Raw genomic sequence first — 25,196 nt, forward strand, 5'->3', positions numbered from 1 at the left:
ATGCAACGTTTTGGAGTCTTCTGATTAATGTAAAATCACTTAGGTTTAAGGACAGACCACCAAGTCTGGACCATGGGGTCTGTGTGGTCTGATTTTCTATGTAAATCTATGTAAAGGTTGGAACAATTAGTTTTGAGGTACAACAATGAGTTTTCCTGTTCCAACGTCCACCTTCCCTTATTAAACATTTCAAAGCCATTATTTACACGGTTTTAGGTTTAATAAAAGAGAAAAAGCGATATAATGACCCGTTTATACAGGAAGAAACGTTGTAACCTATAAGATCTAATTAATACGTGATTCATTCCCCTTCCTCCCTTTATCTCTCTCTCCCTCTCTCCATGCTTCACTTAAGGGAGACTAAGTGTATTAAGAACTCCCTGAAGCCATTATTCCCACATATAAGCTCATTATATCATATTGTAAACCCGTCCTGAAGGGTGATAGAATTTTACACTTTCTGCAGTTTCGTTCGCAAAGTGTCAAGACTTAGACCTAAAGTACAGCAAGAGCAAGAGCAGCAGTGGTGTCGTTTTTTCGTGCGAAATAACTCCTTAAAAGATACCTCATCACACACCAGAAAGACTTATTGATTTGCCTTATTTTGATGTTATTTGTCCACCCGTGATCTTTATAAGGGTTAATATTGCCTGTAAGATAATAATACACCAGACACACGGACCATAGATGCAAGGAATGAGGGAAAATAACGTCTGCTATAATTCTGTCAATAATCAACCCTATTCCTTTGTTATTTAGCCTTCCAGTGATAACAAATGTTTCTCTGATGTTTGTGCCGTGTATTGGAGACGAAATAAGGTCATAGAACGATAGAAATGACACTGAAATATGGAAAAAATGGGAAGGTAAACATGTGAGAGCTATTTCGTGGAAGTTGGCGGCGAAGTTATTCCCTTATGATCACGTGACTAGCCTTCCTCCCTGTGGATTTGCTCCGTCTGACGCCATTACGAGTCATGTCTGTTTTATGTGATTCCGTGGGACTTAGCCGCCGCTGTAAAGACGCCATGGAGATCAAAGAGGTGAGGAATGCCTTGTGCTTGTTCTGACATGGGCGATAACGGCGAGAAGTGTGATGAACGTGATCAAAAGGGGATTTAAATGTGGGCTGACCGCGGGGCCTCGGTGTAAGATGGCGGCGCGGGTTGGTGAGGGAAATATTTGTATATATATATTTTTTTCTCGTAAACTACTGGGTATACCGAGACGGGGCTTGAGGTCATGACATATAAGGTCACTATGCTTCTTGAGGTCAAGCGGTGATGTGGGGAAAAGGCGGAAAATGTGTGATCTATGCAAGATAAGAGGCGGCCATCAGCTTAACGTGTGAACTTTTATCATCGATACCCAGTAAGCCCTTTGACCTCTACCGAGTGAAGAATTAAGGGGGATTGACCTGATATATGAGGTCAGATGAGGCGTGAATGTCGTAAACAATGAATTAGGTTTAGGGGTGAGCTCACAAAGGCGACCGTGTGACCTTATTTCAATGGCCGCCGTGGTCGTTCAGAAGCTCATCGTTTTTTACTGATTTCCGGTAAAGTAGAGTACGTGGCGGCACGGGGCTTGAGGGGCAGGGCGACACGTGCATTGCATTCCTGTGTGTGAAGTTGGAGAGCGGGATATAAGCCGGTAAGGTCAGAAAGGTCACGTATATAACTGGCTTGGGGTGTCCGGCTCCATATATGACCTTAATTATTAATGACCTCTAAGACCTTCGGGCACTATGATAGGGAGAACTGAGATGAATGACCTAATGTATGGGGTCAAATGAGGTGTGAGTGTCTTAAATATTGAATTATGGGCGTTTAGCGGTGAGGTCATAAGGGCGTAACCGGCGGCGGATGGGAGCGAACCATACGTGACCTTATATCCGTGAGTTTTGACCAGTGTAAGATGCCTGGGTACTCCTATATTAAGGGTTAGGGTGTATTTGTGTTGTATTATTGCAGATATGAGGTGTGGGTTGTGTTACTCAGGAAATATTGAAGGTTAACGTGAGCTAGAAGTGTTTTAAGGGTGACTCGTCTAGCGGGCGGGGTGAATTTTACGAATTTTTCAGATTTATTTATTTCAGTGTTATTTCTCGTGATTTTTTTGCGTTTTCATCGACATGGTTGTGATTTCATGTGTGTCTGAGGTGGTATTGATGGTGATTGTGGTGATTTTAGGTGATGCATGTGGTGGTGATGACCCGGGGTGGTGAACCTATTAACTCTAAGGGGAATATGTAGGTTAGCGTTGTTGCCTTGACCACATGTGCTTACCCTAGACCACCGGGTGTCATTCTAGAGTTATACATGCTCCTGGTACTGCGAAGGCTGGCATGAACCTATGCCTGTCAATATTTACTTTGTTCTCACAGGAGGTTAAGGTTAAAATCTAAGTTTAATCCAAGGTTAGGATAACTTAGCGATGACCAGTATCTTATCCTAGACCTGGGGGCTTCGTGGTGCAGTGGTTAGCAGTTAGCACACTCGGCTCACAACCGAGAGAGCCTGGGTTCGATTCCCGGGCAGAGTGGGAAAATTTGGGAGGCTTTTCCAATACCCTATGCCCCTGTAAACCCAGCAGTGTACCAGGTATTAATCAGGGGTTGTGTCCCGTCTCCTGGGATCTGTTCCCTTCTATAATTCCTTCCCCTTCTGTCTCTCTCCGGCATATGACCACAGATGTTGCGCCGACTAAATGAAATTTTCCAACTTTTTATCCTAGACCATCGGGTGTTATTCTAGAGGTCTGCTCATGATACCGTGAGTTCAGGAATTGACCTTTGTCTGTCAATTTTATCTTGCTCTCACAGGAGGTTACGTTAAAATCTAAGTTTAATCCAAGGTTAGGATAACTTAGTGCTGACCGAGCATTTTTTGTTAATGTTTCTTATATTTTTAATCCATTGAATATATAAATAAGTGTGAAGTGATGAGACTTGGGTGTTTTTTCTGGAATAACACCCACTTGTTTAGGATAAATAGGCAGGATAGGCCTCTCACCACACTGCCGTTGATGTCACTGGCGGGAGAGGTGGCTACGGTCATCTCCATACTCCCCGCCTCTTAAAATATTGTCTTGGGGTGCAACGCAGTATATATTTGTTTTATTTCATTGTGGTAGTAGAGCGCACGGCAGGTACGGTTAACCCAGTAGCTGTGGGGATCATGTTTCTTAAGTCGGTAGCAGCGATGGGCCAAATTTGTGTCTTTACCGTGTAGCAGCGATGGGCCAAACTTGTGGCTTTACCGTGTAGCAGCGACGGGCCAAATTTATGCCATGATATAAACCCCCCAAAATAGATGATACATAATCTGGTCACAAATGCTTTATATATAATATGAAATGGTTTGTGTGAGGGGTGATTTTTTTCCATTTTTCTCACTTGGAGGGACCATTAAGAAACATGATCCCTGCTGCTACTACTGGGTTAAAGGCCCTTCCCTCTAAGCGAGAAAAATGAGAAAAAAATCATCACTCACACAAACCACTTCATAATATATATCAATTCATTTGTGATGAGTTTATGCATCATCCATTTATTATTTATTATTTTTTACGCCTTGGCCTATTGCGCCGGTAGGCTTCTTCCCGGTGGATCCTAATGGTTGATGGTGGGGTTTATATCCTTCTTAATATATCAAGTTACATATCATAGCAAGAATTTGGCCCGTCGCTGGTACACTGTAAAGCCACAAATTTGGGCCCTTGTTACAACCAGGTTAAGTTAGGTCTTGTTAGGATAGCTCAGCAAGTTTGGGCAGGTTAGGATAGCTTAGATTTAATTCTCTAAATATATGGTCTTGGGGGGGCACACCTGGAGATACATTTCTGTTTATATTGTGTTTTGACAGTGGCTTGCTAAGGCTAGATTAGTTTCATTAAAGTTTGGTTAGATTAGGATGACTTAGATTTAATTCTCTTTATATATAATCTGGGATGACACATTGAGGCATATGTTTTTACTTTTTGCATATTTGGCGTCGGAACACAGGCTGGGGAAGGAGACCGTGGCTGAGTGGTTAGCGTGCCGGTCCTGCGTTCGCTGCGTCATGGATGATGAGGGTTTCAATCTGCTGCTGCCACAGACTACTTGTCCTGAAGACCACCACCATCATCCTGGACTGTATGGGACTGTCCAAGGGAAAGCTAGATGGGGCAGCTATAAACACTTGCCGGCTTGGGCCCCCCACCAGGCCCAGCCAAGGGAGGTAAGGAAAAAAAATATGGCTAGGTTTGAATAAGTTTCATGTTAGAATAGCTTAGTATTAAATTATCTTGTAATTATTATTATTGTCATTATTATCATTCCTATTACGTGTAATATTATCCAGCTTGTAAGAGACTGTATGCATATACAAATACACTGTATTGCCAAGAAACAAGAGGAATGAACTATTTTAATGATAAATATAAGTGAATCTCGTTATTGAGGACCAGGAGACAGATTTTGTGTTGGAAGTCCGTAAATATAAGAGGCTGAGTACAACAGTCTGGCAATGTTGGCACTGCCTCAAAGTATAGGCCTGGCTGTATGTGTAGAGTTATATGAGGGGAGAGAGAGAAAGAGGGAGGGTAGAGGAAGAAAAGTATGTAAAAAAACAAATATGAGAGAGAGAGTATCAATTAATTATCTTAATTATACAGCCCTTGATAGAGAGAGATTTTATAATATATTATCCCATGCTGTCTTTCCCGGTACAAGACTTTGAGAGTGGACACATATTTGCAGGTTGGTGTAGCAGTGCTGGGAGGTTCCATAACACAGGGCACTCCTCACCTCAACAACAGTCTCTTCACCGACAAGTAATTCTTCACCAACAAGCTTTTCAGCAGCTTGGAGAAATAGGTAAGCTTTCTCTACTCACTTCCTGCCCTGCCTTCATTACCCCCACCAGAAGCCCCCAAAGGGTGAACCCGTTATATTGAGCTGTAAAATGTTCAGCAGCTCACTTAGTAACCCAGTGTGTTGTAAAATGTTCAGTACATCCCCTTGCTTAGAGGGAAAGGCCTTTTAACCCAGTGGTGGTGGTAGCAGCGGGGATCGTGTTTCTTAATGGTCCCTCTAAGCGAGAAAAATGAGAAAAAATCACCCCTCACACAAACCATTTCATAATACATATCAAAGCATTTGTGATCAGTTTACACATCATCTATTTTGGGGGGTTTAAATCATGGCACAAATTTGGCCCGTTGCTGCTACACGGTAAAGCCACAAATTTGGCCCGTCACTGCTACACGGTTAAGCCACAAATTTGGCCCGTCACTGCTTCACGGTTAAGCCACAAATTTGGCCCGTCACTGCTACACAGTAAAGCCACAAATTTGACCTGTCACTGCTACACGGTAAAGCCACAAATTTGGCCCGTCACTGCTACACAGTAAAGCCACAAATTTGACCTGTCACTGCTACACGGTAAAGCCACAAATTTGGCCCGTCACTGCTACACAGTAAAGCCACAAATTTGACCTATCACTGCTACATGGTAAAGCCACAAATTTGGCCTGTCACTGCTACACAGTAAAGCCACAAATTTGGCCTGTCACTGCTACACGGTAAAGCCACAAATTTGACCTATCACTGCTACACGGTAAAGCCACAAATTTGGCCTGTCACTGCTACACGGTAAAGCCACAAATTTGACCTATCACTGCTACACGGTAAAGCCACAAATTTGGCCTGTCACTGCTACACGGTAAAGCCACAAATTTGACCTATCACTGCTACACGGTAAAGCCACAAATTTGGCCTGTCACTGCTACACGGTAAAGCCACAAATTTGACCTATCACTGCTACACGGTAAAGCCACAAATTTGGCCTGTCACTGCTACACGGTAAAGCCACAAATTTGACCTATCACTGCTACACGGTAAAGCCACAAATTTGGCCTGTCACTGCTACACGGTAAAGCCACAAATTTGGCCCGTCGCTGCTATTGGGTTAATACATTAGTAGGTCATGGAAACAACAAAAACACACATTCTCATTTTTATTTAAATTTGTTCTTCACCTGCGTCGGCCACCGTCTGTCCTCACCCCGTGCTCCCGTCACCGGCCGCTGCCTCCACCTCCGCCACTCCACCTCACTTGCCTCCTTCCTCTTCCTCAGACTACCCATGCTATTGGTGACAAAGATAACTCCTTTAACCTGGTAGCAGCGACGGGCCAAATTTGTGGCATTACTGTGTAGCAGCGACGGGCCAAATTTGTGGCTTTACTGTGTAGCAGCGACGGGCCAAATTTGTGGCTCTACCGTGTAGCAGCGATGGGCCAAATTTGTGGCTTTACTGTGTACCAGTGATGGGCCAAATTTGTGCCATGATATAAATCCCCCGAAATAGATGATACATAATATGATCACAAATGCGTTGATATATATTGTGAAATGGTTTGTGTGAGGGGTGATTTTTTCTCATGGTGGTTGGTGGTGAGTAATGTGGGTGCGTGGGTGGCCCTGCGTAGGTCTAGGTGAGTAGGGTAGTAGTAGCCTAGTATAGTAACATCACTGAGAGCTGATGCCTATATATATGTAGTGGGTATTGGGTATATCACACACACACACACACACACACACACACACGTCAATATGGTCACTGGGCACAGCATGGTGAGCTCTCTTCCTCTCCTTGCCAGTCTCACTGGTTATTTGTTTTCCTGAGACAGATTTCTTTACGATAATGACCATTTTTTAGTAAGTATTAAACTGTTTGCATGGAGAAAATAAGGAGAAAGAAAAGGTGTGAAATATGCACTTTAAATTTGGTATTGGCCAGCAGCCTCATCAGTGGCTGTCAGCCAGTGAGGAACAGGGAAAACTGACACGCTCTCCCTGTGGAAGGTGCTTCCCCTCAGCCAATCCATTTTAGTAGGACTGGGAATGAGGAGGCGCAACAGAGGTGAGCGGGGGAGGACAGGTCAACTGGTGTTCAGTAAAATTGTAAGATACGAATACCCTACGACGTGACGTGTTATATTAAGTGTTAGCAGCACTACATTTGTAATTGCAGGAAGGTGGGTGGTGAGTTATGCGCATAGCTGGGCGTTATCGCGATACTTTATCGCTGATAACAAAATCGGGTTGTCGGCCATCCGCTGCTTATTTAAATATATATCGGTATCTTCGTTATTTTTGTAACCAAACTAGTGATAATCGCTACTTTTTTTCCGCCTCAGAAAAAAAAACACGTTGTCTCCTCCCTACTCGCATGCGTGGCCCGGGTGCCCGGTATTTTATGAAAAAACTTGGGGGTATGAATTATCTTTGGCGAAGAGATTTCGTACTTAGATCATCAACATTAAAATACTAGGTTGTTTTTTTATGTTAGACTCAAAAATGAATACATCAAAGAGAAAAATCATTTAGCTTTGCCCCAAAATGATTATTCACTACCTCAAATTTGATATTCCATATTCGTTTGTGAGCATGCCATGGTATTGAAGGCACCCGGTGTTGTGTTATTTGGTGTCCCATCGTCAAAAGCTGGCGCTTGTGTTAACAAACACTGGTCTCTCATGAACTGCGCATGTTCAGACCAGTAAGCATAGACCTGTACAGTATCACAAAGCTTTTTAACACATTAAGGGCAGTTGCTGGAAGGCTGAATCAGACATACAGTACCACCATCCTCGCTGTTTCTAGAACGACACTCTGTACATATAAATACAACTCGTACAGAGTGTCGATCTAGAAACATCGGGGATGGTGGTAGTGGTACTGTATGTCTGATTCAGCCTTCCAGCAACTCTAAATTACGGTTAAAAAGCTTTGTGAGACTGTTCAGGTCTACGCTTGGTGGTCTGAGCACGTGCAGTTCACGAGAGACCACTGTTTGTCGGTGGGGACGCCAAATAACACAACACCGGTTCAGGCGTTTCTAGTATTACCGTCCATATGTACATGTCAACGTGTGGTTTTCAGATTTTGTAAGTTTTTAAAAATACAGATAATGAAAATATGAATTCATCTATGTTTTTTTATTTGAAATATCAATATAGTATCGTTTTCGCCTATCGGACTTATCGCTAGCTAGTATCGGAATTGTGGATTAATATCGGGTATCGGTTATCGCCTATATTTGTGTTTCCAGTTAACGAATATCGGTTATCACCGATAAGGTTTTCCATTATCAGTTATCGGTTATCGGGAATAAGGTTTTCTGTTATCGTGCCCTGCTATGGTTATGCGAGCCAGGGTGGGCACCTGCTGGAGGCTAGGTGGGCGCGGGGTGGATAGGTTTAGTAGGGTTGAGTAAACGTGAGAATTACAATAACATTAATCCTCATGATTCCCTGGTAGCACGTATATAATTTGTTTAATATTATTAGGTAGTATTAATGGTTTATATGGATCATGTGTCCCTCGTTCAGTAAAAATAGTAGTTGCTAATAGGCACACCTAACACAACCAAAATATGGGCTACACACTTGGCGCAGGGACTGTTTTGGGGTGTCATTGAAGGTAACGGGCTCAAGAGTGGCCTGTCCAGATATTTTGTTTTTTATTTATTGATGATCCACGAGACATCCTAGAGTTAAATCAAAGTATGTGGTTATCTTTGTATTCATTCCTACACACTCTGGTAATATCTCTGTGGGGTCTGATTCACTTATTAGAGTGAAATTCTATTGTGAAAAACAGCCACAAATTCGTGTTACTGGTGAAAATGAAACTGATAATTTAAATTTTGCCACCATGAAATATATACAAATAGATAAATTTGAGTGACTTCACCTGCTTTGCACAGTAAAAATATGCTATTTCAGGCATCTGACACCCTCAAAAAGGCGTGCGCACTCCTCTGGCCTAGGAGCTTCAGCCTGGACATTGTGGTTAGGTCATTACATACTCAAATCAGGACTAGGTTTTGGGAGACAGGTCAGGTCATTTTGTAGACTTGTGATACTGGGCTAGACTGCACTGGGTACACCACACGCTGAAGTTGCACCCAATTTATTATGATATCATTTTGGAGCAGTGAGTGATGGGCTTTTTTTTTAATTTTTTTTTTTATACTGTAAAAATAAAAAGTATGTTGATGTTTACACAGTTAATTGACACCAAACTTGATTTGCAGACACTGCCGAACGAAGAAGAGGAGGAGGAGGAGGAGGACTGGGAAGAAGACGAGGAACACAGGAGGAACCCATTGGTGAGTGTTAATTTATTTTTTCTAAAATGGTTAACGAGCAGTCAAGGAATTTTGATAATAAGGAGGGAAAGTTTGCAGCCAGGAACACCTTGGTACTGCAAACACACACACACACACACATCAACTGGAATGTTTTCAAGGTGCCTTAATACCACAATGTTGTTTTAAATTTGTAAGTTTGGGCAGGAAAATGTTTAAAACTATGACCCTGTGTCTTGGGAAGGTTCTGACCCCGACCCCTGAAGTGACCCTCTGGTGGTAGTGGCTGTGTGGAAGGAAGGAAGGAAGGAAGGGTTCAAAGTTGAAAGGAATTTATATTTATATGTAAAATGTATCTTAAGGTTTACACAGAGCAATGACTCCTTACTTGAATTACAGAGAGAACAAGAAGAAGAAGAAGAAGAAGAAGAGGAGGACACAGGAATTCCTTGGTAAGTGTTAATTTATTTTCCTCTATTTTTTTTTCCATTTATCAATATTTTCCTTGCTTCTTTGTTTTCCTGTCTTCATTTTCTTTCTGTAATGGATTGTTCTGAGGAAGGAAGGAAGGAGGGAGGGAGGGAGAGGAAAGGAAGGAAGGAAGGAAGGAAGGAAGGAGCAATGGGAAGGGAAAGAAGGGAGGAAGGAAGGAGGGAGGGATGAAGGAAGGAAGGGAAAGAATGGAAGGAAGGAGGGAGAGAAAGAAGGAATGAAGGAGGGAAGGAAGGAAGGAAAAAGATAGGAAGGAAAGGGAAGGAGAGAAGGAAGGAAAAGAGAGAAAAGAACACTTGAATATCTGATAGAACTTTAATAAAGGAAGGAAGGAGGGAGGGAGGGAAGGAAGGAAGCTCAGTAAGAATGTATCAGTTTGTAAGAACACAAACATGGGATCAATTTTTTTTTACTAAACACAGAAATAGCAATTAAAAGGTCAAGGAGAGGTCAGGGAGAGGTCACCTTCCTGCCTTCCTTCACTATGTATGTATGTATGTAGGAGGGAAGGGAAGGAAGGAAGGAAAGAGGGAAGGAGGAGGAGAGGAATGAGGGAGGAAAGGATGGAATGAAGGAAGGAGGCAAGGACTTAAGGAGGGAGGGAGGGAAGGAAGGAGGATTGAAGGAAAGAAGGAGGAAAGAGGAGAGAAAAGGAAAGGAAGGAATGGAGGAAAGGATGGAATGAAGGAAGGAGGCAAGGACTAAAGGAGGAGGGAGGGAAGGACTAAAGGAGGGAGGAGGGAAGGAAGGAGGATTGAAGGAAAGAAGGAGGGAAAGAGGGAGAAAAGGAAAGGACGGAATGGAGGAAAGGATGGAATGAAGGAAGGGAGGCAAGGACTAAAGGAGGGAGGGAGGGAAGGAAGGAGTGAATGAAGGAACGCAGGAGGGAAAGAGGAAGAGAAAAGGGAAGGAAGGAATGGAGGAAAGGATGGAATGAAGGAAGGAGGCAAGGACTAAAGGAGGAGGAGGAGGAAGGAAGGAGGATTGAAGGAAAGAAGGAGGGAAAGAGGAAGAGAAAGGAAAGGATGGAATGAAGGAAGGAGGCAAGGAATAAAGGAGGGAGGGAGGAAGGAAGGAAGGAAGGAGGGAGGAAGAGGAGAGAAAATGAATGTAGGACTATCTTGTGCGTCAGTCAGTTGTTGGCAATGTCCGCCATTTCTTTCCCACATTCAAGATTGGTTACTCCAAGGAAAAAAATCCAAGACGCGTCCGACACAGGCGTAAGTGACCACAAGGTGTCGTATTTGCCGACACTTTACGGTCAATGTTACGCGCCCATGACCCAGCCCAGCCTGAGACAGCCTTGGTGTGGGCAGACCACCGCCCGTGTTCAGTCATTGCATGTGGCCACTGAAATGAACCCAGTCAGAGTGGGGTACACCGTCCACCAATTGAATCCCATGTCCGCCATACCCGAGAAATGTCCTCCGCAGTGCCCCCAAAAGTGAAGGTTTTTATATAGCAGTGCGGTGTAATACTACTAACAGAGCTTTTCATGGGTGGTTTTCCTGTTCCAGGTGCAGAAGTCTTGTGAAACTGTCAGCAGGGTCACATTAAACTCTAGCAGATGAACCTGACTCAGTAAAGGTGGTATATCAGGCATCAGGCAACAACAGCATGAGGAAATAATGCAATAAGAATATCCAGGAGAGCTCCACAGTGACCACAGCAGTGTAGCTCTGTAGGAGTCTGGGGGGTAGTTGGACCCTTCTTCTGTACTATGAACCTACAGATACACATATTTGCCATGATTTTTGTAGGAGTTTATGCCACTGCGATTAGGAGAGTCAGGATAGCCAGGCTGTGATATATGAGGAATGCCTGTGCTCTGAATTCATCTACGCAGCTGAACAGAATTCCCAACATTGTGGTGTAGCTATAAAAATGAGATGAGACTCCGGACAGGTTAGAATGTAGTCTGGATGTTGACGGCTTAATATTCTTGAGGTTATGGCAGTGTTTATTGGGGAAAGACAGCATCAGAGCTTGTGCCAGTCATGAAGGGGGTTTTCATGGGAGGTTTTCATGTTTGATGCAGAGGTCGTGTAGAACTATCACCAGGGTAGTCAAGAGAGAGAGAGAGAGAGAGAGAGAGAGAGAGAGAGAGAGAGAGAGAGAGAGCAATAATCCAAACAGTCATCCAAAAACCCCAATACAGTGACATCTCTCATGTATGTATCACTCCAATGAGGGAGGAAACTGGAGGGAAGGGAGGGAGGGAGGGAGGGATATTTGTAGGCTGGAGGAAAGTAAAGGATAGTAAAGAAAAACAACTTGTATCATCAGTTCTTCTCAAGTGAGTCAATAGTTCTTAAAGCAAGCACACACTACATGCTGTTTGGAACAGGAAAATTGTTACCAGTTTTTAAACGTTGTTTTTAACATGACGTGTGTGGTAAGTGTTATATTTAATGTTTAAGGCGCAAACTGCTATCTCACGTCAGGTCCGGTGTACCATTGCCTGCTTTCTCCAGTTGATTGAAGTGGTTGCGAGATAACACGATAGCCTTTTAGTTGGCCGAGTGGTAGCCGTTATAAGTTCACTTTAGTTCACTTTAGTTCTCTCTCTCAGGTTAATAAAAATACCAAATGTATTTTAACTATATTAACAGTTGTATACAAAGTTTACAGTTTACGTGAGCGAGTCGCACGCACACCAGAGCCAGTCACACCAAGGAGCCCGGGGCCGGCGAGCACCACTCGCCCGCCCGCTGCCCGCTGTCTTCTCTCGCCTTCTCCCGTGTCTTTGCGTTGCTTGCTCGTTTTATTTGCTTGTTAGATCGTCCGGGAGGGTGTGGGTTCCGGTTGATGACGGCTGATGAAAGTCATCATTTGCTGATTCTTGCGTTAGCTCAGCATGTGTTCCCACGGCCATCAGCTCTGACGTGTTCCATAACATCCTGGCAAAGGCACTGAGCCTGTGCTTAGACACACAGCCACACACTCGCATGTACATTATAATATACACATTACAAAATAATGTGAACAGTTATTGTTTTCTGCAAGATATGGAAATGGAGCCAGTGTTTGTGTTTGCATGTAAGAATGAAAACTGTTATTGAGGGCATTGGAAGATTGAATAACCTTGCAGGGAAGTGTTTCATTACACCGTACAGCCACTCAACCAGAATTTTATATTAATACCTCAGCACAATATTGTCCTTGTCACGGCACGGTGCAAAGCTGAGCCTGTCTTGTCCTGAACCCTGACTTAGAGGCTTGGGGTGTGTGGGACCGGGAAGATATGCCGTGGGCTCAACCCCCCCCCCCAAGCGACTCCCCCTGACCAGGGAGGGAGGGGATACAATTACTTCAAATTACATTGAATACATATGAAGTTGTTTTAATATGAATACAAATACCTTCTTGTCATAATTGGGTTTAGCAGTGTTGTAAAGTTATCTAAGATCAGGGAGGGAATACAAGTGTTGTGGATTACAATACCAATACAGTACTTCAAATTACAGTGAATAGAAATACTGTTTTGATATGAATGAATACACCTTCTTGGCATAACAGCAGCAGTGTTCTAAAGATGTACAAGGTAGTGTAGCTCATAACCCTGTACTCAACACAGTGCTAACAAGAAGGCTGTTTTGATATGAATGAATACACCTTCTTGGCATAACAGCAGCAGTGTTCTAAAGATGTACAAGAGCTCATAACCCTGTACTCAACACAGTGCTAACAAGAAGGCTGTTTTGATATGAATGAATACACCTTCTTGGCATAACAGCAGCAGTGTTGTAAAGATGTACAAGAGCTCATAACCCTGTACTCAACACAGTGCTAACAAGTCCCCCGGGAGGCTGTGTGGACTTGTAATGCCTGCTATTACAGATGATAGATTTTGAAGTGTTCCTCAGATAATTATTTGCACAATACAAATACTTTTCCCTTGTATTCCAATCACAATGAGAATGCTTTGATTTCTATCAATAGTTATACCAATACAAACACACCCAAATATGGTATTCCAGTGTATTTGAATAGGAATAGGGGTGGAGGCGGCCTTGGCCCTGAACTGTCAAGCCGCTCAAGTGTCATTTCCCTCATTGTTTAGGTGGTGGGCAGCTGTCAGGTGCTTGTCAGGCCAGGCTCGTCAGGTCACCTGCTGTGTGGAGCGATGACTCGTGTTCAGGTGAGGCCACTCACTGGCAGCACTGTTGATGAAGACCCGTCACAGCCGAGGCATTCATGTGCAGGGAAACAGTTCACAGGGAGAGAGAAACACTGCTGTACAAGATGTTAATTAAAAGTGGGAATACTACTATGAGCTATGTTAGTACAGTAGAGCCCCATTTAGCGTGAGAATTAGGTGGATGAACGCGGTCGCGCTAACTAAATTCACGCTAATTGAATAAAGTAACCAATATGAAAAAAAGTTATTTGGTGCACACGTGGGTGTGACTTTTGGGTTTGATAATTACTCAAAATACGCAGTCATCAGTTATGGATGGTGACTCTTGCGGCCCAAGGTGTCGGCAAGTGGGTGTGACAAGAGTTCGGCCCCAGCAAAGGTTCGGTGGGCAGGGTGTGGGCGTGTGTGGGCGTCGTGCCCGGCCAGGCCGACATCACGCCCGTTATTATCGAGCGTGTCACGGTGACGGTGGCCACACAATCAATAGTGACACCTTGCCTCATCTGCCCCGCCGTGGCAGGTAATAGTGGCGCCCCGCGGGGCCGACACGGCGAAGCTCACGCCCCGAGGATGGCGGCGGAGGCGGCGGCGGGGCTGGGACAGTGACAGTGGCTGCTGCGGCGCCACACACGAGCAGCGAGCTGTGCACCGCCCCCAGCAGGTGAGGCGGCCCAGGGGGGGCAGGACGACGTTAGAGAGCATGAGAGACTGGGACTGTGTGGGAAGTGGTGGCGGGGGGCTGTGTTGTGGTGTGAGGCAGGCCACCCAGGCCACTGCACATCATGGCGGCTTGGCGCAATTTTCAAAATTCAGTCGTGGTCGCTGCTCGTGCTAACTGAGGCTTTCGCGCTAATTAATGTTTCTCTTGGTAGATGGTGACTCGTACTAATTGCGGTTCACGCTAATTGAACTCGCGCTAAGTGGGGCTCTACTGTAGTTATGTTAGTGCAGTATTGGTATACAAGAATACCATAGTACTAGTGTTTGTTAGATAAACATGCAGGAAGCAAAGAAATATCGCTGAATTAGCGCCGGGATGAGCTTACAAAATATCCAAGTTGGTGTTTGTTTGCATTTAGTGTGTGGGAAAATATACCAGTAGAGTACTTGCAAAACCTCCATCCATGGCTATGATCTGCCCATGAAAACCTTCTCTGTGGCCTTGGGAAACACATGTAATGACACATTGAAGGAGATGGAGAGATGGTACCTTATTTCAATGTGCTAAAATGGTACCATGAAGGCAGCCTGCACACACACACACAATGTCTGGGGCCCTCACATGCATGGACTTCATCTCATATAATCTTGTGGGCCTGTACTTCAGTTGCTTGCACTATAATCCATGTAATTTCCTCTAAAATCTATGTAATTTCCTTTAAAATCCATGTCTTTTCCATTCCCAAACTGGGGCCCATATAGCAGACTGAAGGAGCCCATAGTTCAAGGTTAGTTTAAGTCTTGAACTAACCTTAACCTACGGCGCCCTTCATTGTGCTATATGGTCCCCAGTTTGGGAACCAGTGGATAGAAGGATAGATAGATAAAGGGTGATAGATAGTTATAAATAGATAGTTTTTGTGTGTTTGCAGGGGTCACTGTTCCTTAATGGCACAGAGGAAGGGTCACACCGCCACCAGGCTCTTAAAACTACCCCTGGAAATGCACTAAATTCCTAGAAAAAGTGTGTCAGATATGTGTTTTTTGGCTTCACGGCACAGACCTATGGTCATACTACCACCTCCAGTGTCTTAAAACTATCCTTGGAAATGCCCCTAAACTCCCTTGAAAGCCTTGTCAAATGTTTTCTTTATGTAAAAAAACAAATATGAGAGAGAGAGTATCAATTAATTATCTTATATTATACAGCCCTTGATAGAGAGAGAGATTTTATAATATATTATCCCATGCCGTCTTTCCCGGTACAAGACTTTGAGAGTGGACACATATTTGCAGGTTGGTGTAGCAGTGCCGGGAGGTTCCATAACACAGGGCACTCCTCACCTCAACAACAGTCTCTTCACCGACAAGTAATTCTTCACCAACAAGCTTTTCAGCAGCTTGGAGAAATAGGTAAGCTTTCTCTACTCATTTCCTGCCCTGCCTTCATTACCCCCGCCAGAAGCCCCCAAAGGGTGAACCCGTTATATTGAGCTGTAAAATGTTCAGCAGCTCACTTAGTAACCCAGCGTGTTGTAAAATGTTCAGTACATCCCCTTGCTTAGAGGGAAAGGCCTTTTAACCCAGTGGTTGTAGCAGCGGGGATCATGTTTCTTAACCCCTAAAGGGCCGGCCTGGGTGGTCATCTACAACATCCACAGGACCGGCACCTCAGCACCAAACACCGAAAATAGCCTATATTCACACACTTGATTCTGCTGAACTACAATGCAATAACAAATTACTTTGTCGTCATAGTCATCATCAACTCTTCTTCTTTTTAATTATTGCATGAAAACGTTTCTATGTGCTGTGGTTTTGGAGAAATATTGAGTTGAAGAGGAGAGACTTTTGGAGTTAGCGAGGCTCTTGCCCGCTCTGCGTTCGTTTCGCTTGTGTGGCCTTGACTAGTGCGTAATGAAAACGGATGCCCCCATGCTCTAATTCTTATATATAGTCAATACTCTAAGCTTTCTCTATGTAACACAGTCTTGTGATGTGTGGTTTGGGAGTCATTGTAGCATACTCTTCTCATTCTCGTGTTGCTCTGCTGGGCTCGGCAGGGTCTGGCAGGAAATCGGACGCGTCAGAATCCGTGTCAGTACGCCTGTCCATCGTGAGAGCGGGCAAGATTCTGAAGCAGTAGCCTAAACATATCTCTGGCAGTGTTGCCAACGAATGGTCATCGAAAATTACCGAAAAGTAAATAAATTTAGCGCGAAAAAAGCAAAGCGGCTATAACCGCCCCCGGCCCTTCCGTGGAAAAGCGGCTATAGCCGCCTCCGGCCCTTTAGGGGTTAAGCCTTTGTTCATATGATAAATTTCTCAACCTAGGAATCATCTTTGTTACTCTTCGTTGGACCCGTTCCAACTTTTCTATGTCTTTTCTGTAGTAGGGAGACCAAAACTGTACACAGTACTCTAGACGGGGTCGAACCAACGAATTATACAGTTTTAATATTACTTTTTCCGATTTATTATTAAAGACTCGTCCGATGAAGCCAACCAATTTATTTGCAGTTTTAACTACCTCTGAACAATGCTGACCGGGCTTTAAATCGCTTGATATAGTGATTCCAAGATCCTTTTCTTTACTTACTGCAGAAAGTTGTTGGCCATTCATTACGTACCGAACGCGATTGTTATTTTTTCCGATGTGCAACACTTTACATTTCTCAACGTTAAATTTCATTTGCCATTGATTGGCCCAACGTGCAAGTCGATCTATATCTGATTGTTAAGCTTCTTCGTCGAGTATCGCAGTTACTTTACTAGCAATTTTTGTGTCATCAGCAAATTTTGATACTTTGCAAGTGAGCCCATCATCGATATCATTAACATAAATTAAGAAGAGCATGGGGCCAAGCACTGATCCTTGAGGTACGCCGCTTTGACATCGAGCCAGTTAGATGTAACACCGTTTAGAACTACTCTCTGTTTCCGCTCAGAGAGCCAGTCCGCAAGCCAATTGTGAATATTACCCGAGATACCGTGCGCCAGTAGTTTGCTGAGCAATCGTTGGTGGGGGACCTTATCAAATGCCTTTTGAAAATCCAGATATATGATATCTACTGATCTGCTTTCATCGAACACCTCAAAAATATAGTGAAAAAAATCAAGTAAGTTAGTCAAACACGAACGTTTACTACGGAAGCCATGTTGCGAATTATTTATTATATTATTTTCTTCGAAGAATTTCACCATATTGTCGCGAATGATAGTCTCCATTAACTTACAAACAATAGATGTCAGGCTAATTGGTCGATAGTTTCCAGGATGAGACTTGTCCCCCTTTTTGAAAATTGGTGTGACATTTGCAAGTTTCCAATCCGACGGAACTTTTCCAGCTGTTAAAGATTTATTGAATATGATGGAGAGCGGTTTACAAATTTGATGTTTGATTTCTTTTAAGACCCTAGGGGTAATTTTGTCTGGACCAGGAGCTTTGCTTACTTTAATCTTTTCAATTGTGCGTAAAATGTCACTTTCTATGATGAGCACGCCACTTAACATCTTTTCGGTCCTTCTAACCTCCGGCGGTTGAGGAAGGGAGGGAAGGAGAAAGATAGGAAGGAAGGAAGGAAAAAGAGGGAGAGGAAAGAAGGAAGGAAGGAAGGAAGGGAGAAGATAGGAAGGAAGGAAGGAAAAAGAGGGAGAGGAAAGAAGGAAGGAAGGAAAAAGAGGGAGAGGAAAGAAGGAAGGAAGGAAGGGAGAAGATAGGAAGGAAGGAAGGAAGAGAGTATATATATTTGACAAGGCTTTCCTTGGAGTTGTTGGCATTTCCATGGGTAGTTTCATGACCCTGGTGGTAGTGTGACCCTTCCTCTGTACCATAACCCTGAGAAACACATTTGACAAGGCTTTCCTTGGAGTTGTTGGCATTTCCATGGGTAGTTTTGTGACCCTGGTGGTAGTGTGACCTTTCCTTTGTACCATGACACTAAGAAACACATTTGACATGGCTTTTGAGGGAGTTGTGGGCATTTCCAGGGCTGGTTTTGTGACCCTGGTGGTAGTGTGACCCTTCCTCTGTACTGTGAACCTTAGAAACACTCATTTGACATGGCTTTTGAGGGAGCTGTGGGCATTTCCAGGGGTAGTTTTGTGGCCCTGGTGGTAGTGTGACCCTCTGTACTGTGAACCTAAGAAACACACATTTGACATGGCTTTTGAGGGAGCTGTGGGCATTTCCAGGGGTAGTTTTGTGGCCCTGGTGGTAGTGTGACCCTCTGTACTGTGAACCTAAGAAACACACATTTGACATGGCTTTTGAGGGAGCTGTGGGCATTTCCAGGGGTAGTTTTGTGGCAGATGTTCCCTTCTCCTATAATTCCTTCCCCTTCTGTCTCTCCGGCATATGACCACAGATGTTCCCTTCTCCTATAATTCCTTCCCCTTCTGTCTCTCTCCGGCATATGACCACAGATGTTCCCTTCTCCTGTAATTCCTTCCCCTTCTGTCTCTCTCCGGCATATGACCACAGATGTTCCCTTCTCCTGTAATTCCTTCCCCTTCTGTCTCTCTCCGGTATATGACTACAGATGTTCCCTTCTCCTGTAATTCCTTCCCCTTCTGTCTCTCTCCAGCATATGACCACAGATGTTCCCTTCTATAATTCCTTCCCCTTCTGTCTCTCTCCGGCATATGACCACAGATGTTCCCTTCTCCTATAATTCCTTCCCCTTCTGTCTCTCTCCGGCATATGACCACAGATGTTCCCTTCTCCTATAATTCCTTCCCCTTCTGTCTCTCTCCGGCATATGACTACAGATGTTCCCTTCTCCTATAATTCCTTCCCCTTCTGTCTCTCTCTGGCATATGACCACAGATGTTCCCTTCTCCTATAATTCCTTCCCCTCCTGTCTCTCTCCGGCATATGACCACAGATGTTCCCTTCTCCTATAATTCCTTCCCCTTCTGTCTCTCTCCAGCATATGACCACAGATGTTCCCTTCTCCTATAATTCCTTCCCCTCCTGTCTCTTGCTGGCATATGACCACAGATGTTCCCTTCTCCTATAATTCCTTCCCCTTCTGTCTCTCTGGCATATGACCACAGATGTTCCCTTCTCCTATAATTCCTTCCCCTCCTGTCTCTCTCCGGCATATGACCATAGATGTTCCCTTCTCCTATAATTCCTTCCCCTTCTGTCTCTCTCTAGCATATGACCACAGATGTTCCCTTCTCCTGTAATTCCTTCCCCTCCTGTCTCTCTCCGGCATATGACCACAGATGTTCCCTTCTCCTATAATTCCTTCCCCGACTTTCTCTCTCCGGCATATGACCACAGATGTTCCCTTCCTATAATTCCTTCCCTTCTGTCTCTCTCCGGCATATGACCACAGATGTTCCCTTCTCCTATAATTCCTTCCCCTCCTGTCTCTCTCCGGCATATGACCACAGATGTTCCCTTCTCCTATAATTCCTTCCCCTTCTGTCTCTCTCCAGCATATGACCACAGATGTTCCCTTCTCCTATAATTCCTTCCCCTCCTGTCTCTCTCCAGCATATGACCACAGATGTTCCCTTCTCCTATAATTCCTTCCCCTTCTGTCTCTCTCCGGCATATGACCACAGATGTTCCCTTCTCCTATAATTCCTTCCCCTCCTGTCTCTCTCCGGCATATGACCACAGATGTTCCCTTCTCGTATAATTCCTTCCCCTCCTGTCTCTCTCCGGCAGATGACCACAGATGTTCCCTTCTCGTATAATTCCTTCCCCTCCTGTCTCTCTCCGGCATATGACCATGGATGTCACTAAACCAAACTTTCCTTCCACCCATGAAAACCTGGTTAACTTTGTCTGTGTAAACAGTGGTAATGGGAGCCCAATATGTTGAAGAAGATACAGTCATCCTGGAGGTAGTTTTAAAATGTTTCTGCACCTTGAACAGTAACATGGATACCTAGTGACTATTCTCTGTGGCGGCCTTGGGAAGCAATGCCAGGAAAATGATTATTATGTTGGTAAAGATAGAGTTTGTAAATATTTGACCCTGTGTCTCGGCTAGGCTCTGACCCTGCCCCCTGTGTTGACCCTCTGGTGGTAGTGACTGTGTGGAAGAAAGGAAGGAAGGAAGGGTTGAAAGTTTAAAGGAATTTATTATTATATGTAAAATGCATCTTCAGGTTGACACAAATACTAATTCCTTACTTATATTATAGATGGAAGAGGAAGAGGAAGAGGAAGAGGAAGAAGAGGAGGAGGAGGAGGACACAGGAATTTCTTGGTGAGTGTTATTTTTATTTCTTTGTTCCATTTATCAATATTTTTCTTTGTTTCCTCTTTTTCTTATCTTCATTTTCTTTACAAAGGAAGGAACAAAGGAGAGAGAGAGAGAGAGAGAGAGAGAGAGAGAGAGAGAGAGAGAGAGAGAGAGAGAGAGAGAGAGAGAGAAGGGAGGGAGGGAGGAAAAGAAGGAAGAGAGGGAGGAAGAGAAGGAAGGAAAAAAGGAAGGAAGAGAAGTAGGGGAGGAAGGAAGGAAAGAGGGAGAGAGGGGAGGAAGGAAGGAAAGAGGTAAGGATGGAAGGAAGAAAGAGATGTGAGGGAAGGAAGGAAGGAAAAAGAGGGAGAGGAAAGAAGGAAGGAAGGAAGGGAGGAGGGAGGGAAGGAAGGAAGGAAGGAAAGAAGGAAGGAAAGGAGGGAGGTAAGGATCGAAGGAAGAAAAATGTGAGGGAAGGAAGGAATGAAGGAAAGAGAGGGAGAGGAAAGAAGGAAGGAAGGAAGGGAGGGAAGGAGAAAGATAGGAAGGCAGGAAGGAAAAAGAGGGAGAGGAAAGAAGGAAGGAAGGAAGGGAGGAAAGGAGGGAGGTAAGGATTGAAGGAAGAAAGAGATGTGAGGGAAGGAATGAAGGAAAGAGAAGGAGAGGAAAGAAGGAAAAAAGGAAGGAAGGGAGGGAAGGAGAAAGATAGGAAGGAATGAAGGAAAGAGAGGGAGAGGAAAGAAGGAAGGCAGGAAGGGAGGGAAGGAGAAAGATAGGAAGGAAGGAAGGAAGGAAAGGAGGGAGGTAAGGATTGAAGGAAGAAAGAGATGTGAGGGAAGGAAGGAATGAAGGAAAGAGAGGGAGAGGAAAGAAGGAAGGAAGGAAGGGAGGGAAGGAGAAAGATAGGAAGGAAGGAAGGAAGGAAAGGAGGGAGGTAAGGATCGAAGGAAGAAAGAGATGTAAGGGAAGGAAGGAAGGAAGGAAGGAAAGAGGGAGAGGAAAGAAGGAAGGAAGGAAGAGAGGGAGGGAGGTAAGGATCGAAGGAAGAAAGAGATGTGAGGGAAGGAAGGAATGAAGGAAAGAGAGGGAGAGGAAAGAAGGAAGGAAGGAAGGGAGGGAAGGAGAAAGATAGGAAGGAAGGAAGGAAGGAAGGAAAAAGAGGGAGAGGAAAGAAGGAAGGAAGGAAGGGAGGGAAGGAGAAAGATAGGAAGGAAGGAAGGAAGGAAGGAAAAAGAGGGAGAGGAAAGAAGGAAGGAAGGAAGGGAGGGAAGGAGAAAGATAGGAAGGAAGGAAGGAAGGAAAAAGAGGGAGAGGAAAGAAGGAAGGAAGGAAGGGAGGGAAGGAGAAAGATAGGAAGGAAGGAAGGAAAAAGAGGGAGAGGAAAGAAGGAAGGAAGGAAAGGAGGGAAGGAGAAAGATAGGAAGGAAGGAAGGAAGGAAGGAAAAAGAGGGAGAGGAAAGAAGGAAGGAAGGAAAGGAGGGAAGGAGAAAGATAGGAAGGAAGGAAGGAAGGAAGGAAAAAGAGGGAGAGGAAAGAAGGAAGGAAGGAAAGGAGGGAAGGAGAAAGATAGGAAGGAAGGAAGGAAGGAAAAAGAGGGAGAGGAAAGAAGGAAGGAAGGAAGGAAGGAAAGAGATATAGAGGAAAGAAGGAAGGAAGGAAGGTATAAGAGGGTGACGAAAGAAGGAAGGAAGGAATGGATGGAAGGAGAAAGATAGGAAGGAAGGAAGGAAGGAAGGAAAAAGAGGGAGAGGAAAGAAGGAAGGAAGGAAGGGAGGGAAGGAGAAAGATAGGAAGGAAGGAAGGAAAAAAAGGGAGAGGAAAGAATGAAGGGATGAAAGGAGCAGATAGGAAGGAAGGAAGGAAAAAGAGGGAGAGGAAAGAAGGAAGGAAGGAAGGAGGGAAGGTGAAAGATAGGAAGGAAGGAAAAAGGGAGAGGAAAGAAGGAAGGAAGGAAGGAGGGAAGGATAAAGATAGTTAGGAAGGAAGGAAGGAAAAAAAGGGAGAGGAAAGAAGGAAGGAAGGAAAGGAGGAAGGAGAAAGATAGGAAGGAAGGAAGGAAGGAAAAGAGAGGGAGAGGAAAGAAGGAAGGAAGGAAGGGAAGGAGAAAGATAGGAAGGAATGAAGGAAGGAAGGAAAGAGGAGAGGAAAGAAGGAAGGAAGGAAGGAGGGAAGTAGAAAGATAGGAAGGATTGAAGGTAAAAGAGGGAGAGGAAAGAAGGAAGGAAGGTAGGGAAGGAGAAAGATAGGAAGGAAGGAATAAGAGGGAGAGGAAAGAAGGAAGGAAGGAAGGGAGGTAAGTAGAAAGTTAGGAAGGAAGGAAAAAGTGGGAGAGGAAAGATGGAAGGACGGAAGGGAAGGAAGGAGAAAGATAGGAAGGAAGGAAGGAAGGAAGGAAAAAGAGGGAGAGGAAAGAAGGAAGGAAGGAAAGGAGGGAAGGAGAAAGATAGGAAGGAAGGAAGGAAGGAAGGAAAAAGAGGGAGAGGAAAGAAGGAAGGAAGGAAAGGAGGGAAGGAGAAAGATAGGAAGGAAGGAAGGAAAAAAAGGGAGAGTAAAGAAGGAAGGAAGGAATTTAGGTAAGGATAAAGATAGCAAGGAAGGAAGGAAGGAAGGAAGTACATAGAGGGAGAGGAAAGAAGGAAGGAAGGAAGGGAGGGAAGGAGAAAGATAGGAAGGAAGGAAAAAGAGGGAGAGGAAAGAAGGAAGGAAGGAAGGGAGGGAAGGAGAAAGATAGGAAGGAAGGAAGGAAGGAAGGAAAAAGAGGGAGAGGAAAGAAGGAAGGAAGGAAAGGAGGGAAGGAGAAAGATAGGAAGGAAGGAAGGAAAAAGAGGGAGAGGAAAGAAGGAAGGAAGGAAGGGAGGGAAGGAGAAAGATAGGAAGGAAGGAAGGAAGGAAGGAAAAAGAGGGAGAGGAAAGAAGGAAGGAAGGAAGGGAGGGAAGGAGAAAGATAGGAAGGAAGGAAAAAGAGGGAGAGGAAAGAAGGAAGGAAGGAAGGGAGGGAAGGAGAAAGATAGGAAGGAAGGAAAAAGAGGGAGAGGAAAGAAGGAAGGAAGGAAAGGAGGGAAGGAGAAAGATAGGAAGGAAGGAAGGAAAAAGAGGGAGAGGAAAGAAGGAAGGAAGGAAAGGAGGGAAGGAGAAAGATAGGAAGGAAGGAAGGAAGGAAGGAAGGAAAAAGAGGGAGAGGAAAGAAGGAAGGAAGGAAAGGAGGGAAGGAGAAAGATAGGAAGGAAGGAAGGAAGGAAAAAGAGGGAGAGGAAAGAAGGAAGGAAGGAAAGGAGGGAAGGAGATAGATAGGAAGGAAGGAAGGAAAAAAAGGGAGAGGAAAGAAGGAAGGAAAGGAGGGAAGGAGAAAGATAGGAAGGAAGGAAGGAAGGAAGGAAAAAGAGGGAGAGGAAAGAAGGAAGGAAGGAAAGGAGGGAAGGAGATAGATAAGAAGGAAGGAAGGAAGGAAGGAAAAAGAGGGAGAGGAAAGAAGGAAGGAAGGAAAGGAGGGAAGGAGATAGATAAGAAGGAAGAGAGTATATATATTTGACAAGGCTTTCCTTGGAGTTGTGGGCATTTCCATGGGTAGTTTCATGACCCTGGTGGTAGTGTGACCCTTCCTCTGTACCATAACCCTGAGAAACACATTTGACAAGGCTTTCCTAGGAGTTGTGGGCAATTCCAGTAGTTTTTGAGCCTGGTGGTAGTGTGACCCTTCCTCTGTACCATGACCCTAAGAAACACACATTCGACATTGCTTTTGAGGGAGCTGTGGTCATTTCCATGGGTAGTTTTGTGACCCTTGTGGTAGTGTGACCTTTCCTTTGTACCATGACACTAAGAAACACATTTGACATGGCTTTTGAGGGAGTTGTGGGCATTTCCAGGGCTGGTTTTTTGACCCTGGTGGTAGTGTGACCCTTCCTCTGTACTGTGAACCTAAGAAACACTCATTTGACATGGCTTTTGAGGGAGCTGTGGGCATTTCCAGGGGTAGTTTTGTGGCCCTGGTGGTAGTGTGACCCTCTGTACTGTGAACCTAAGAAACACACATTTGACATGGCTTTTGAGGGAGCTGTGGGCATTTCCAGGGGTAGTTTTGTGGCCCTGGTGGTAGTGTGACCCTTCTTCTGTACTGTGAACCTAAGAAACACACATTTGATCAGGCTCTCATAGGAGTTGTGGGCATTTCCAGGGGTAGTTTTGTAACCCTGGTGGTAGTGTGACCCTTCCTCTTTACCATGAACCTAAGAAACACACATTTGACATGGCTTTTGAGGGAGTTGTGGGAGGCATTTCTTGTGCAATTTTCTATATTCTGGTGTTGTCAGCGTAAGGCAGCTGGGCTAGTCAGGCAGAGAGAGCAGTGGTAGCAGTGTGAGGTGGTAGTGTGCTGGTTGGCTGTGTTCTGTGGATGGTAGCGTATGGTACAATGATGACTGGTGCCTAGGAAACTGAGCAGATGTAGCCACAGGTCGGATTCAAACTGGGCTGCCCACAACTCCTATGAAAGCCTTGGCAAATATGTGTTTCTCCAGGTTCACGGTACAGGGGAATGGTCACACTACCACCAGGGTCA

At 44.6% G+C, this 25,196-nt stretch overlaps 1 long non-coding RNA gene across 4 annotated transcripts in view; it reads left to right on the top strand.

Moving 5' to 3' along the window:
- The first annotated feature begins 486 nt into the window (after positions 1 to 486).
- The window catches only part of LOC127004261 (uncharacterized), a 28,585-nt gene continuing 3,875 nt past the window's right edge, over positions 487 to 25,196 (top strand). The window contains exons 1-7 of one of the 4 annotated variants that reach the window (XR_007757737.1): positions 3,604 to 4,223; positions 4,745 to 4,861; positions 9,089 to 9,163; positions 9,542 to 9,594; positions 12,259 to 14,436; positions 15,732 to 15,848; positions 20,601 to 20,665. This is a non-coding gene — a long non-coding RNA (uncharacterized LOC127004261). Of the gene's footprint in view, positions 1,044 to 3,603; positions 4,224 to 4,744; positions 4,862 to 9,088; positions 9,164 to 9,541; positions 9,595 to 12,258; positions 14,437 to 15,731; positions 15,849 to 20,600; positions 20,666 to 25,196 lie in introns of those variants that run through there. The other 3 variants (XR_007757736.1, XR_007757734.1, XR_007757735.1) reach the window with 3 other exon arrangements.

This window comes from Eriocheir sinensis, chromosome 27, assembly GCF_024679095.1.
Source record: "Eriocheir sinensis breed Jianghai 21 chromosome 27, ASM2467909v1, whole genome shotgun sequence".
NCBI lineage: Eukaryota > Metazoa > Arthropoda > Malacostraca > Decapoda > Varunidae > Eriocheir > Eriocheir sinensis.